At 38.0% G+C, this 14552-nt stretch overlaps 1 protein-coding gene and 1 long non-coding RNA gene across 2 annotated transcripts in view; both read right to left on the reverse strand.

Annotated features, from left to right (window-relative positions):
* Positions 1-14552, reverse strand: part of mgat4a (alpha-1,3-mannosyl-glycoprotein 4-beta-N-acetylglucosaminyltransferase A) — a 68047-nt gene that overhangs the window by 21918 nt on the left and 31577 nt on the right. The gene's annotated exons all lie outside the window — the stretch shown is intronic.
* Positions 9539-10093, reverse strand: LOC123973629. The gene is made up of 3 exons (XR_006825655.1): positions 9950-10093; positions 9788-9859; positions 9539-9695 (listed from the first exon to the last, which is right to left on the reverse strand). It is a non-coding gene; the product is annotated as an uncharacterized LOC123973629 (long non-coding RNA).

The raw sequence follows: 14552 nt of genomic DNA on the forward strand, positions 1-14552 counted from the left end.
TTTTAACCAGAACAAAGAAATATGATCACATTACTCCTATTTTAGCTTCATTACACTGGCTCCCAGTATGTTTTAGAATTGACTTTAAAATTCTATTGATCACTTTTAAAGCTCTTCATGGCCTCTCGCCTTGTTATATTTCTGACCTTTTAGTCCCATACGCACCAGCACGTACCTTGAGATCCTCGGGCAGAGGTCTGTTGTCTGTTCCAGAGTCTCGACTGAAAACTAAAGGGGACAGAGCGTTTGCTGTCAGGGCCCCGAGGCTCTGGAACAGCCTGCCCGAGGAAATCAGGTCGGCTGAGTCAGTGAACTCTTTTAAGTCCCTTCTTAAAACATACTTTTATAGGAGAGCTTTTCCCGATCTTATTTGACTTTATTTTATCCCTTTTATTTTATTGTATTTTACTAATTTTATATTTTCATGCTCTTATCGTTTTTTTTGTATTATTCTTTACACTTGTTAAAGCACTTTGTAACTTGTTTTTGAAAAGTGCTCTACAAATAAGGATTATTATTATTATTATTATTATCAACAGGTAGCCCTTTTACAGGCAATGGAGGAGGCATGTGGAGATATTGACCAGGCATCATGTCAGGCCTGGATACGGCATTCAAGGAATTTTGTGGCCGGACCCAGAAAGACGACATGATGTAGGCTGATTGTTTTTTTTTTTGTTTGTTTTTTTGTGAAATTACTATTTTGTGTTCTGACTTTGTCTTGGTTTTGATGAGTGTGAATAAACACCAATACTTGAAGTTTGGATCCTCCACTATGACAAAAGTATGACCTCAAACTGACATCTGTACACAGAGAAAGCAAAAGCCAGATGTGTTTTGTATTCATACCATCAGTGTGTAGTTGGCACATTGTGTGCTTAGTAGATGATGGCTTGTGTTTACTGTTTGATACTGTTTGATTTTTACGAAGGTGTGAAGAGTTAATCTAGCTGTGTTCGCTTTTGCAAGAGAACTACAATGTTTTGATAATTGGGTGAAAGGTTTTCTTATTTGTGTGTAGAGTTTTGCAAAAATAGCCAATAGTTACAAAAAAATGTGCTTAAGCAATCAGAAAAAACTGTAAGAGTTAGTGTTCCGGCCACTCACTGTCAGCCGGGCTGCCACCACAACACATAGATCCTTTCTCCGTTGTGCTTTCCAAAAGTTATAGTCTTCATCAACAGAATGAGTTTCCTGGATCAGACAAAAGTCTGCATTAAAGTTTTTTGCATAAAGAAATAATGCCTTTCGTTTAGTATTGTCTTTCAAGCCTCGAGCATTAACGGAAAAAAGTTTGATAACAGAAATGTTAACTCAGAACAACTGTCACTGTAACCTGAAAACTGGTTATGTGCAGAAAAAACCCAACAGAACTTATCCTCCTTGTTGAACTTGACTATGGGCATCACATCACTCAATGTATCACTTTGTTGTCCACAAAGGCCCTTCCACCAACAAAATAGGCAATTTTCTTCTCCTGACGGGCTTGTTGGATTACTGGCCACAAACGGCTCTGTTTTTCACGGTCTTCTGAAGTAAGATTTTCCCGCTTGAGATATTGTGAGATATTGAGTGTTTGGACATCTTCCAGATCATGTCTTGAAAATGTCTTATTGAGAATTGAAGGATGACATCGCGGGATTGTGCTTTGGATGTTTGTTTTCTCACCTCCTCCCCCTCTTTTTCAGGCAGACCACGAAGCTGTAGGTTCCATCTCCTTTTGTATCGTGCTAATTCAAGCATTTTGTTTTCTAGTGACTGCTTTCCTCACTCTTTGAACTGTGTGTTGTATTGTACCTTTTATATCCTGTAAGTCATCAGAAAGAAAGTTGATCCTCAATAGATTTTCCAATCAAAATCAAAGCCTTGTTCCTGGATAGCTAGCTTGAGCCACAATGTTGTCAGCCGTTTCTTGTTCCATTTTCCCTTTTTTTTGTCATAGGCGCTTCCGTAGGATTAATGGGTGGGCGACCTTCAGTTTTGTGTTTATTTGAAGAGTTGTGTGACATTATTGCAATGCCACAATCAAAGAAGTTGATGCTATTTTTTCGAAAAGTTGGAGGACAGTTTCGTAGCTGCAACTTACTCCGCCGCCATCTTGGCCCCCGTTTTCAAATTTTCGGAAAACGTGAAGTCCCGTTAATGATGTCAGACGTCAGCATGCGTCTCAACACTCAGATGGTTTGATTTTTGTCATGACCCCCCCAGACAGCAATGATTAAAAAAAAATTATCCCATGTTCATTATTAAAGTTGGATTGTTATTTCGAAGGTTGTTCTCCAGCGCTTCGGCTTCGTTTAGTGAACAGAAATGTGTCTTTTGGGGTGTGTGAGACAATCAGCTCATGATTACAATTAGCTAAAAAAAAACGTAACATTGCATGGAGCATGCTGGCTCAGATTAGCAAGCTAAATGTTTACTGCCCTGGTGGAAAACATTTATTTTTACTTCTAACAGCATTATGATAACAACACTGTGTGCCTATCAAGTGACTAATTATGCTTGTTGTCAGAATTTGCATTAGAAACAACGCATTTGTTTGTATTGCTTCTACGGTGCCTACAAAGGTTACACAAGGTTACCACAAGCTCAAATTATGGCTGTCAGTACTTATTTGTGTTATATTGTAGAGCACCCTTGATCCTCACCTGACTATGGCTTTGTAAACTTACCCATGATGTGTGATGATTTATAATGGACTGTGGTACAGAAACATTGACAATGTTACTCTTGGCTTACGTTTTCCATGTTGTCTGTCGGTGATCATACTTGCACTAGATGTGATTTTTTTTGTTTTTGGGATGTTCAATTTATTAGGCCAGATGAGACCCTACCAAGATGTAACACATTGTGTATTACAGTACAGTAATATTTTACAGTCATGTAGCACTTCATTTATTGAGGCTAATGCTGTTTCCCCAGCTATGAGACAGGTCCTGCAACATCGACTCCCTTGAAGAGAAAACCTTTGCAAGTCCCAGCTCCAGCATAGTCTAGCATTGGTGCTTCTAATGCAGGGTGCGGCAACCTTTAACACCAAAAGAGCCATTTGAACTCGGTTTCCACGGAAAAGAAAACACCAGGAGCCGCAAATACTTTTTGACATCTAAAATGAAAAAAACCCGCATTTATTTAAAAAAACAACAACAACAACAACTTCCCTTTCATGCTACGGGGTTCACCCCAGCCATACACTTATTAGTGCTTTGAACATTTTGAATTCTTGAAAAAATAATAACAATTTCTGAATGTCTCTTTCAAATAAATTAAAAAGCTGAACTTAAAATATCCATGTAGCAAACAAAAGCGAAAAATGCCGTGAGCTGTCATCCTTATAGTATCGCCTTTGGGCTTTCAGAGCATGTAGCAGAGCCTTGACCTGAATTTAAAAAATAAATTGAGAAATAAAGCACTGTGTCACTAAACAATGAAAAATAAATGTTTGCAAAATATCTGCATAAATATTTATTTTACCTGGTTAATGGGACTTCTGCTCCTGAACCTCTGCGCACAGCGTCTGCAAATCGGGGCTGTACGAAGTCACTTTCATCTTTACGCAGGACTGTAAGCTGTCATCTGTGAGGCGTGAGTGGTGTTTGTTTTTAATGTAGTTCATGGTAGAGAATAGCTGCTCACATACATATGTGGATCCGAAGATGGACAGAACTCCAAAGGCGAAAAAAGAACTAACACAAATAAAATACACTTCAATTAAATACTTAGTTTTTTTTCTTTTTAGTAATTTATTTTCCCAAGCCACTCGGAGCCGCGGGTTGCCGACCCCTGTTCTAGTGGAACAGACCGGTAAGTCATGCATAACAATATATTAATTTAGTCCTAATAGCTTTGATTAGAAACATGAACTTCATGATTAGTTTGTAATAGTATGTTATTTTATTTTTGGTCTATATCTACTGTTGAATGAGCATATGTGTGATATACACAACTTGCTCTGGTTATTCTTTACAGAGATGAGCATCTTGATGTCATTCCAGAAGCCACAGAAATTCAGGGCCTTGAACAAAGGTGACATGTACATATCATAACTTTTAGCCGTATATTGCTTTTCTCCAAATGTTCACAATATATATTTGTAATATGTTTTTTACAGCTTACATGACATGAGCATTGTTGAGGAGGACTTGGAGGAAAATGTTTTCAATGACCCAATGAACAATGTGTAAGTAGTACTTCCTAATTACATGTATTATTTTTCAGTGATATTATTTGAGAACTTGTTTTTATCTGAAAGTTGTCATTATGTATTTAATTATATATATATATATATATAATTCATTGGGCAGATAAAGCTTCATCTTACTCCCTTGAAAGAGATGATGGACAGAATGGTTTCAGCTTTGATGAAGAGGATCTTCCATCAATTTCTATATGGTGTGTTATTTGTCAGTCTCAATTCGCTATTGTTTTGTGGTGTCTGTTTACTACAGATTTTTGTGCCTCAATAGAATGGGTGGAGCAGTGAAGAAAGCAAACTCTATCGATGGACTTCCGTGCCTGCACATGAAGACCCCCCTGATGAGCCTTCTCCCTGTGATCATGACCCTGTTTTCCCAGAATCACAGAATGTCCTTTGTGAAAAGGACATCATAGGTGGCAGAGCCTCCATAGTGTACGAGAACTGCTTAAGACAACTGGCTACATTTCTGATCCTGCCTGTGGATAAATGCATGAACATTTACACTTTACACACAGACTATAGTTGAATGCCTGTATTTTACAGTAAAGGAGAGTCCATCCTCTTCAACTGGCTTAAGGACATTTTCGGTGGTGTTGCAAGACTGCCGACACACGGGCAGTTTCTTGTAAGCAAACAATTTTATTATATCTTTGAGTAATTTCATTAATTGCTATATTAAGGACATATTTATAGTGCATTTTTATGTTTTTCAGGCATTATGGGTTGGCATCCTTCATTATGTCTGCAACATTCACACCTGGACTATGGGTTGTTGTAAACACGGGCACCTTGAATCGGATCAAATGCAGGGACAGATGTGGATCCAGAGAGACTCCCAGTGCCACAAAGCTTTAGTGGATATAGTTCTCAATAAGAGGTGGCAGAAAGATGTTCACAACTATCTGCGATTCAGGTAGTATGGCTATACTTTTTCACACTGATGTATATTAGTAATATTTATGCTTACTGCTCATGTACACAGAAGTATGTATTTGTTTGTTCAGATCGACTGCAGACCTAGAGTCATTCCAGAATGGAGTCCTCTGGAGTGGGGATGCCTAGAAGCAGGAGCCTTCTCCCAGATGACCCCAGACAGCTTGGTTTGGTGCCCCCTGTACCTGCACCAGCCACATCAGACTTGTTGAAGAGACAAGTCAGAAGAGGTCTAGGTATGTTACACAAATTTGCCTATGTTGTACTATATTACATGTCCCTGAATGATATTTACATTACAATATAGTCTGTAACTATGTTTGATGGCACTGTCTTCAACAGGACCGTTATTCCAACCAGCATCTGATGTGGAAGGGTCCCCACAGGAGATCACCCTGCATGTGTCCTGGTACTTGTCAGGCAGCATCACAAGGGAAAGAACTTCAATTCACTGACAAAGTCATAGCTTTTACTCTTGAAAAACAAAAATTTATTAACATTAAATTTTGTTCATACCCTCCTCCAGCGGTTATTTCATGTTTTTCCATTTTGTACACGTTTCATCTTATTGTGCTAAGTACACTGTGAGCAGAGGATATTATTTTCAGTAGGTAGCCTAAATTACAGTTTACAATTTGAACAGTAATGATAAGTAAGGCTACAGCTGTCCCCTGTTATGTAAATATAAATAACTAAAATTGGTATTGGAAATGGTATGGCAAAGTTTGAAATTCTAAACACATGTACAAATGTATATAATGAAAATAAAAACACCATGTGCTTCTATTTCTTACCTTTTATTTTTTCGATACCATAGAACTGCAGTTGAACAACTATAACACTATACTATAAACTATACAATATACATCAAATTTAAATAAAGAGGGGAAAAATATGAATAAATATATATAGAAATGTAATGCTGAGGCAGGTTTGTGAGTATTTGTGTGAAACTGTGTGACCATGCCAGAGGGACTGGAAGCTCCATGTTGCCAATAGATGAAGTGTCTATAGGCACCATATGGGTACTCCCTGTTGTCATCCTCAGGCCCCCAGATGTTGCCTAATGCCGTAATGTCCTCCCGGTATTGCCTGTGAATGCGAATAAAGCCTTCTTCAAGGCAGTACTGGGAGAAGTGTGGCAGTAGGCTCACACAGTTCACTTGCTCCTGGCCACAGCATTTCCCTACAGTTACCACAAGTACACCAAGGTACTCCTGGCACTCCGACAGAAGGTGGGGCACCATGTCTGCGCTGATGCATCATCAAGGCATCAAAGACCAGGCCTGGCTGCCTCTCCAGCAGAAGGGTGGAGAGCTCTGTATTCTTCAAGGGTCATCTCTTGAAGAAGTCTGAAGAAAGAGGACACAGGGAAAAATACTCAATATGCAATATTCTCTGCTTCAATACTCTGGTTACTCTGTCTCAATGTTGTTTTTAAGATTGTATCCATTCCAAATGAAATATACCAGTACTCATTATTACTATTAGTATTTAATGCACTACTACTATTTATCATTACACTTCTGTTGATGCTGTAAATTACTTGTCCACATTGCCTTGATTTAGATTTTATAATTTGTATATTTAATTATATTTCCTACTTACCTACTTTATATATTTATTTCTTTTCCTTAGTATCTTGACATGCAAGCTTAGCAATTGTGACCAAGAATTTCCCCTCGGGTATCAATAAAGAATTTGTGATTCTGATAAAATAAGGCTTTATAAGTTGCATGACATTATGTTGGCAACATGGTACTGCATATTAGGGTTTGCAGGCTGTCCAGTGCTTGCTCAACTTCATATAATCATTTTTGCCCAGTAAATGACGTTACACTATGAAAACATTCAACTACTATCTAACGTTACAGTACCAGGGGTACATGTGCACAGAGCTGCTATGTAAATAACGTTATCACTGCGTGCTGGGGTTTGTCATAAAGTGCAAACAGGTCAGAATATAATAACGTTACAACAACCTTATAAATACAAACCTCGGTAACAGCTCTCTGGTTCCTTTGGAGGGCTTCCACTCTTTCTTCGTCCTCTATTGAGCCATCACTCCAGGTATGTCCTCTGCCTCTCCTTGCCCTGACTGCACCTCCAACACCACTGCCTCTCCACCCTCTTCCTCTGCCTCTCTCTCTTCCAGTTACCTCCGGTAAATAGACTTGTGCATTTAGATCACATCGACACGTGCTGGTTCTGTCTAAGGTTAGCTTCTTCTTCTTCTTCTGCTGCTGCTGCTTCTTCTTCTTCTTCTTCTTCTTCTTCTTCCTTGTGCTTTTATTGTCAGTTGGCAAACAACAAATTGGTGCGTTACCGCCACCAACTGGTGGATCAGACCTTTATACAACTCTGATCATGGAGAGAAATACTTCTGTGAGTAATTAGTTGGACTTAGTGGGCGGGCCACAACACGTTGATTGACAGTTAAGGAAGAGGAAGGAAAAAGCAATATACATAGGTCTCTAAGGGAAAAGCAATGACAATAGGTCTCCTTTGGGAAAGGCAAAAGCAAACGTATGTATTTATTCTTTTATTCATTCATTCTTTCTTTGATATATTTCCGCATTTATTTATTTATTCTTTATTCATTCATTCTTTCTTGTATATATTTCCCCATTTATTTATTTACTTATTCTTTCATTCACTTCTGACACTTTCATTTTCAGCTGGTTATCTATGGAACATAAATAACCAGCTGATGCTATGGACAAAATTTTACGCGGAGCGTTAAATCTCACTGGCCGTTCACAGAGAAGTCAGCGCCAGACAGTGAAATGCCGACAAGTGTTTCAGGTTTGTGAGTCCACAGTTGTAACAGTTGAGTTAAGTGACTGTATTGCTGGCTAGTTCGTGAAGGCCAGTCGCGTGTAGGTGTAGAGAACAATCTCCCAAGCAGAACCCCTTTTGAACAAGAAGTGGTTCGAATCCATCTGTGGCTCTAAATATTTTGATGCAGAGTGTTTGCATAGCTCAAAACAACAACACCGATCATGGAAATAATCAATATTTTAGGATGATAAGATGTATCAATCATGAGGTTTTGTCCCTTATGATTAAAAGGTTAGACATTAATGCTACTTTTACCTGCTGCTATTGCTAAAAATTGAATTGAACTTACTAATAATCAACTTGATTTCTATACCATAACTGCTTCATAAAATAATTAAAAAACAGGCTTGTACTGTAATATGCAATTAAGATGTTGATTTCCACATATAATGCACAGTTTGACTTATGAAAGGTCTATGTTAAGACACACCAATGTCTATTGTACAGATGTGAAAGTGCACAGCTCAGCATATCAATATATAGATGTTTGATTACTCAATTTTCTATACATATTTTCTATATATTTTACTACCCAAGTAAAGACAATTACATATTGCTTTCAAGATATTTTATTGAAACACAGCTGAAACCTGAATAATTAAACACACAAAATCCAAACTTACTTTCTTGAGAGAACCAAATCAACAGGTAGTGAAATGTACAGTACAGTATGTGGTGTATCCATAAACATATATACAATATTAGTGATGAAACAATTAGCAACCGATTAGTTAGTTAGTAATAATCAATTACGTAATTTTCAAGCAAAATGCCCCAAACATTTTGGTTTCAGCTTCTCAACTGAGTTTTTTTGAGTTTTCTTGTCTTCTGTTAATGTAAACTTAGTTTCTTTTGGTTTCAGACCTGAAGACTATATTGACAAATAAATGAAAAGAACTGATTTTCTACCCAATTAAATGAAAGTTCAAGTAAGGATGTCCCGAGCTGATCTACAGGCTCCAGATCAGGGCCAGTTCAGGTGTTTTGATCAATATAGGTATAAGCTGTACAAACAGATCTAAACAAAAGTTCAGACAGTGGATTGAGAGTGAGTGACCTGCTGAACCACGAGATAAGTTAAACAACAGAATCATATGAAAACGATCATATCCTGAATGTGATTATACCCAGGACAAGACTCAAGCCCCTTTTCCACTTTCCATAAGGGAAAAGTTGTACCTGTACCCACTACTTTTTTTGTATCACCTCCATCGAGGTTCCAAGCGAGCTGAGTTGAGCTGAGACGATACTAAATGGTGACGTGAAAAGACTGCAGAGCGAATCATCACTATTCACTGCATCATCATTGCACCGGAGAGAGGCCAGCAACAGAAAGCTTTATATTTAACAATTTGCAAACGTTAATTCATCACTAAATCCAGCTCACAGACCGCTGCAGCAACAACGGCAGAGGAAAACACAGCTAGAAGGTTTTCATACCGCTTATCTGTCTTTACATTCTGAGGAATGTTGAAACGTTTTAACTTAAATCAAGAGACTGATCATAGCCTGGGACAGAGGCTGCTTGTACGTCATATAATTTGAATAACATTCAGGATGGTTTAAAGTGAGAAGTAAACAACCTTTTGCAGAAGCAAAAGTCACAGCGGGGTAATCGGGCTCAGCAGGTCTGGAAACAGTAGCAGTAGGTTTAGTGCAGCGTGCTGGACACAGGACTGTTGATGGTGACACAGCCATGGCCCTGAGAATGCTGCTGGTGGCCCTGAAAGCACAAGGGTCAATAGACTGTTATCATGTACAGTTTAATGAAAACTTTTTATTCAGGTTTCTGTTTATTAAATCAGATCCACCTACTTAGTTCAGAGTCAAATTTAGATGGAGACAGATTTAACATCTCTCTGTCCAGCTCCTCATCCTCCTCCATCACTAGGAGATGAAACAAAACAATTTTAATTTGTGTATGAGGTGCATTAAAATGTTTACATAGTTAGTTTTTGCATATTTTTGTGAACTGACCTAGAGTGCCGTGTTGTCACCGAGGCAGCCGATGTAGCGGTGACTGCAGCTGGTGTGGAGCGGACTCAGCCGTCTGCTGCCTGAGGATGTAGCTACTGCTGCAGGTTGTACATCTTGCTGTTTTTGATGCACTTCACTCCTTGATGAAGGCAGCATACCCATCAGCCCTGCTCTCCCAGATCTGCCTCCAGGTGTCCTTGGTCCTGGCTCCAAAGCCAACAATATTGTCACCCTCTGAGGCCACTGGTGTTGCAGGCTTCCTGGAGAAGAGGTACTCCCGCAGGTCCTCAATGTCCTTAAAGCTCCTGGCGTAGTCCAGAAATGACAGCAGGCTGTCCTTACTGTGTCCCTGGGGGTTGAAGATCCCATCTCTCTCCCCCTCTTCTACCTTTTTCATCAGGTAGAGGGTGTAGCCGACATCTTTTTCTAGGAGCCACCTGAACGACTTCCCTTTGTACCTCCCGAACTGCAGAACATACTCCCCCATCACCTCTAGTCGGTCCGACACATCCCCTCCCCGCTGAAAGACCACAGTGAGACCATCAGTCCTCACAAGGTCATGTCTCTGAGCCCCCCCAGGACTTGTCCTGAAGCAAAGGATTTCTTTTAATCTTCATGGCCTCATCAGAGGGGTCCTGCCGCAGATGGCCTGATGGACCCTTCCTGAACGACACCGTCATGCTTCCTGGGAAGAAGATGCTGGTCTTCTTCATTAACTCCTGTGCACAGCAATGTATATTATTTATTATATAATAAATAACACTGAAATTAATCAGCATTTGTAATAGCTAGGTAAGAGTATTTGATATTACACAGACAGACAGAGTAGATAGATTTCTGTGTAACACCTATTGACAAAAATTACATTTCTTTTTTCATGGCAATCAAACAACTATCTTACATGTAGGCTATAAAATAGACATATGTTGTGGTATTCACAAATTCTAAATATTCAGAATGAGAATTGATAAACTTACATAATGATGGTACAAAAGGCCTGAGTCTTAATCATAGTTAAAGAAGGTCTTTAATTATGTATCTATAATGTCTATAAAAACACAATGAAGGAGTCAAAGAAAGCAGAAGATTGGATCAGTGTCAGCAAGAGAGATATTGAAAGCTGGAAAAATAACTAATGTTAATGCTGACATACAGTTTATATAACTAACATTAATGTAAGTTCCTATCAAACTTAGCTGACAAAAAACCGAGTTAGAGCAATGACAACATTATTTAACATAAGCACACTAAAGTTAACTATTAATGTAATTGTTTGATCACAAACATCTTAGAAGCCTTAATGTATCTTACTTCATGGATAAAAACAGCTCAACTTACGTTTGATGACTTTAACTTTGTTTGCCGACAGAGCTCTAACTTAAGATGGAAAAGTACAGTAACTCTGTTTACCGCGGCTGCAGATGTCCGTCTGTCACTCAAACGTAAACACGGGGTCTCCTTACCTTTACACAATTGGGGAAACAGCGCCCCCACAATCCCGCTTGTGGTCAAAAATATATTACATCCGTAGTGATAAGAACTACCATAGAGAATGAATGGTAAAAGTTAAGAGAGTTAAGCTCTACCATTCCCGGCGCGTGTAGGTAGTAGGTGTAGAGGACAATCTCTCAAGCAGAAGCCCTTCGAACAAGAAACGGTTCGAATCCATCCATTTCTATATCATAACTGCTTCATAAAATAATAAAAAAACAGGCTTGTACTGTAATATACAATTAAGATGTTGATTTCCACATATAATGCACATTTTTATAGATGTGTAAGGGCACCGCTCAGCATATGAATATATAGATGTTTGATTATTTAATTTTCTATAACTATTACTACCCAAGTAAAGACACACATCACATAATGCTTTCAAGATATTTTATTCATTTAAACACAGATGAATCCTGAATAATTAAACACACAAAATACAAACTGACAGGGGGCTGTGGCTCAGGAGGTAGAGCGGGTTGGCCGTTAATCGGAAGGTCGGAGGTTCAATCCCTGGCTCCCCCTGGTTGCGTGTCGAAGTGTCCTTGGGCAAGATACTGAACCCCGATTTGCCCCTGGCTATTCCGCCAGTGTATGAGTGAGAATGTTAGTTTCCGTTTGAGCACTTAGGCTCAGTGTATGAATGTGTGTGACTGGTGAATGCAGATGTAGTGTAAAAGCGCTTTGAGTGGTCGAAAAGACTAGAAAGGCGCTATACAAGTACGGAGCATTTACATTCCTGAGAACAACAGGAAGATGAATATATACAGTATGTAGTGTATCCATAACCATATATACAATTTTAGTGCTAAAACAATTAACAACAGGAAGATGAATATATACAGTATGTAGTGTATCCATAACCATATATACAATTTTAGTGCTAAAACAATTAACTATCAATAGGATAGTATTAGTTATAATTATTTAAGTAATTTTCAAACAATCTCTGGCTTCAGCTTCTCAAATGTACAGACCGCTGATTTTCTGTGCTCTATCTCTTTTATTATAAACTGAAAATCTTTTGGTAACAGTATAGTAACAAATAAATGAAACAAATTGATCATCTACACAAATGAAATGAAAATTCAAGTAAGGATGTCCCGAGTTGATGTATAGGCTCCAGATCAGGGCCAGTGCATGTGCAGTGCAGGTATAGGCTATTCAGACTGATGTAAACAAAAGTTCAAACACTGACTGCACAGTTAAGAGAGAGTGACCCACTGAGCCACTTCCATAATTTCTTCCATAATTTAATTCAATAATATAATCTAATAAATATTTCAAGCAGTTTTTTCGTTTTAATCTTAATGTTTAGGGCTTACAGCTCATAGAATCAAAACTAGCATCCCAAATTTTTTTAGAATTTCAGAATAAATTTTTTGTTATACAGAAATGTCGACCTGGGAAGAGCACTTATCAGCTAATTAATTAGCTCAAAACACCTGCAAAAGTTTCCTAAGAGTCTTAATCTCTCAGTCTGGTTCTGGTGCTCACAATTAACTTTTCCACCATATTGAAATTTGTTTTCAAATTTTTATTATACTAATGTAACAAAAGCAATAATAGGCTAATTTAATGACTATCACTGTCCAATCACATCACATGTCTGAATCTCATAAATACTTTTTTACTTTTATTGCACACATGAGACTAAAATTATTAGTGTCAACGAGTTGGCGTTTCAGTCGCAGTTTAAAAGTGCTGCTATAAGTTTTACAGGGCACCAGATGCAACTGTGTTTTCTCAGCTTAAAGCCCCAAAGCTTCATCACTACTCGCTAGCTAATGTTAGCTGATTTGACTGTGTTTGAGGGACTATTTTGTCCCACAGATGAGTCAGCTAGGGAAGGACGAACAGGCATCACAGCAAGGGACAACAGGTGGAGAAGAGAAGATGAGTAAAGGGAGCACAGATGCCAGAAGTAAATGTAAGAGAATAAGATATGCATTTAAAATGTTTGCATCTTTATGATGATATGATAGGTTTATGATCAGTAGGGTGAGTGAACAACAGTGGTGACCATAGAGGAAATGAAATTCGTAAAGTAAATTAGGGATGCAAACTAGTCCTTTTAATCTAATGGAGAGATGTTTTGTTTTTGATTTTAATGTGGAAATGAAATGCTTAATTATCCATAAATCACATAGAAAAAAGAGATTATTTCATTCAATAATTGTTTTATAATCGCACCACAGCCCTCTAAATCGTAATCAAATCGAATCGTAAGGTGTTCAGAGATTCCCACCTCCAATGATGATCAGAAACTGTTACAACATTTTTCTACCGTACCTTGGTTATACAGTAACATCAGATAAGTTACAGTTTGGCTGCCAAAAAGACCAAATTAAACAAAGTGTGTATCAAATTTAAACATTCATCGTTGTTTTGATATTAACATATTTGTCATTCAATATATTAGTGTTGTATATAAAATCATACATTAAAAACAATGATAAAGTGATTACAAAAATATAAAATATAAATACAAAATATAATACAAAACAAAATTAACTTACATTAACCTTAAATATATTTTTGTTGTTTAGAATTACAAGTTAGGTTTTATTTTAGCCACTGCTGACGACATAGGTCCCCTGACTTTTCAGTGCAGGAAACAGTGTTTGGTTTTTGTATTAGGGTTTGTCACTGTGATGGCTGGGGGGCACTGTGATATAGATCCATACAAAAACCTAAGAGTAATAATCTGACCCTCTGCCTTTCTTGTGATGGAAAAAAGGACAGGACAAAGTATTTTGCATTGGAATATGAGGTAACTACTTTATAATTTTTAAGAAGTAGATTTGTACTTAAATGTCAGTTAGTTAGTTGTACAAAGTCCCAGTTAATGTGCAGATGAAAATGTTATCTTCCGGTAAATCTTAACTTAAAGAACTGATTAAGAATCAACACAAAACACATAGATGACACCAGAATACAATGCTGACCAGGAATTCTGTGTATTTCATCAACTTAATGAGCTTTTAACACATTTTACTGGTACGTGAGGTTTTTGTACAAGCAGTGAGTGGAGATGCAGCACTGTGACGCTTTCGACTACTGGGGTCGTGGGACTGAAGTCACAGTATCTACAGGTAAGACACATTTA

Source organism: Micropterus dolomieu, linkage group LG07, assembly GCF_021292245.1.
Source record: "Micropterus dolomieu isolate WLL.071019.BEF.003 ecotype Adirondacks linkage group LG07, ASM2129224v1, whole genome shotgun sequence".
NCBI lineage: Eukaryota > Metazoa > Chordata > Actinopteri > Centrarchiformes > Centrarchidae > Micropterus > Micropterus dolomieu.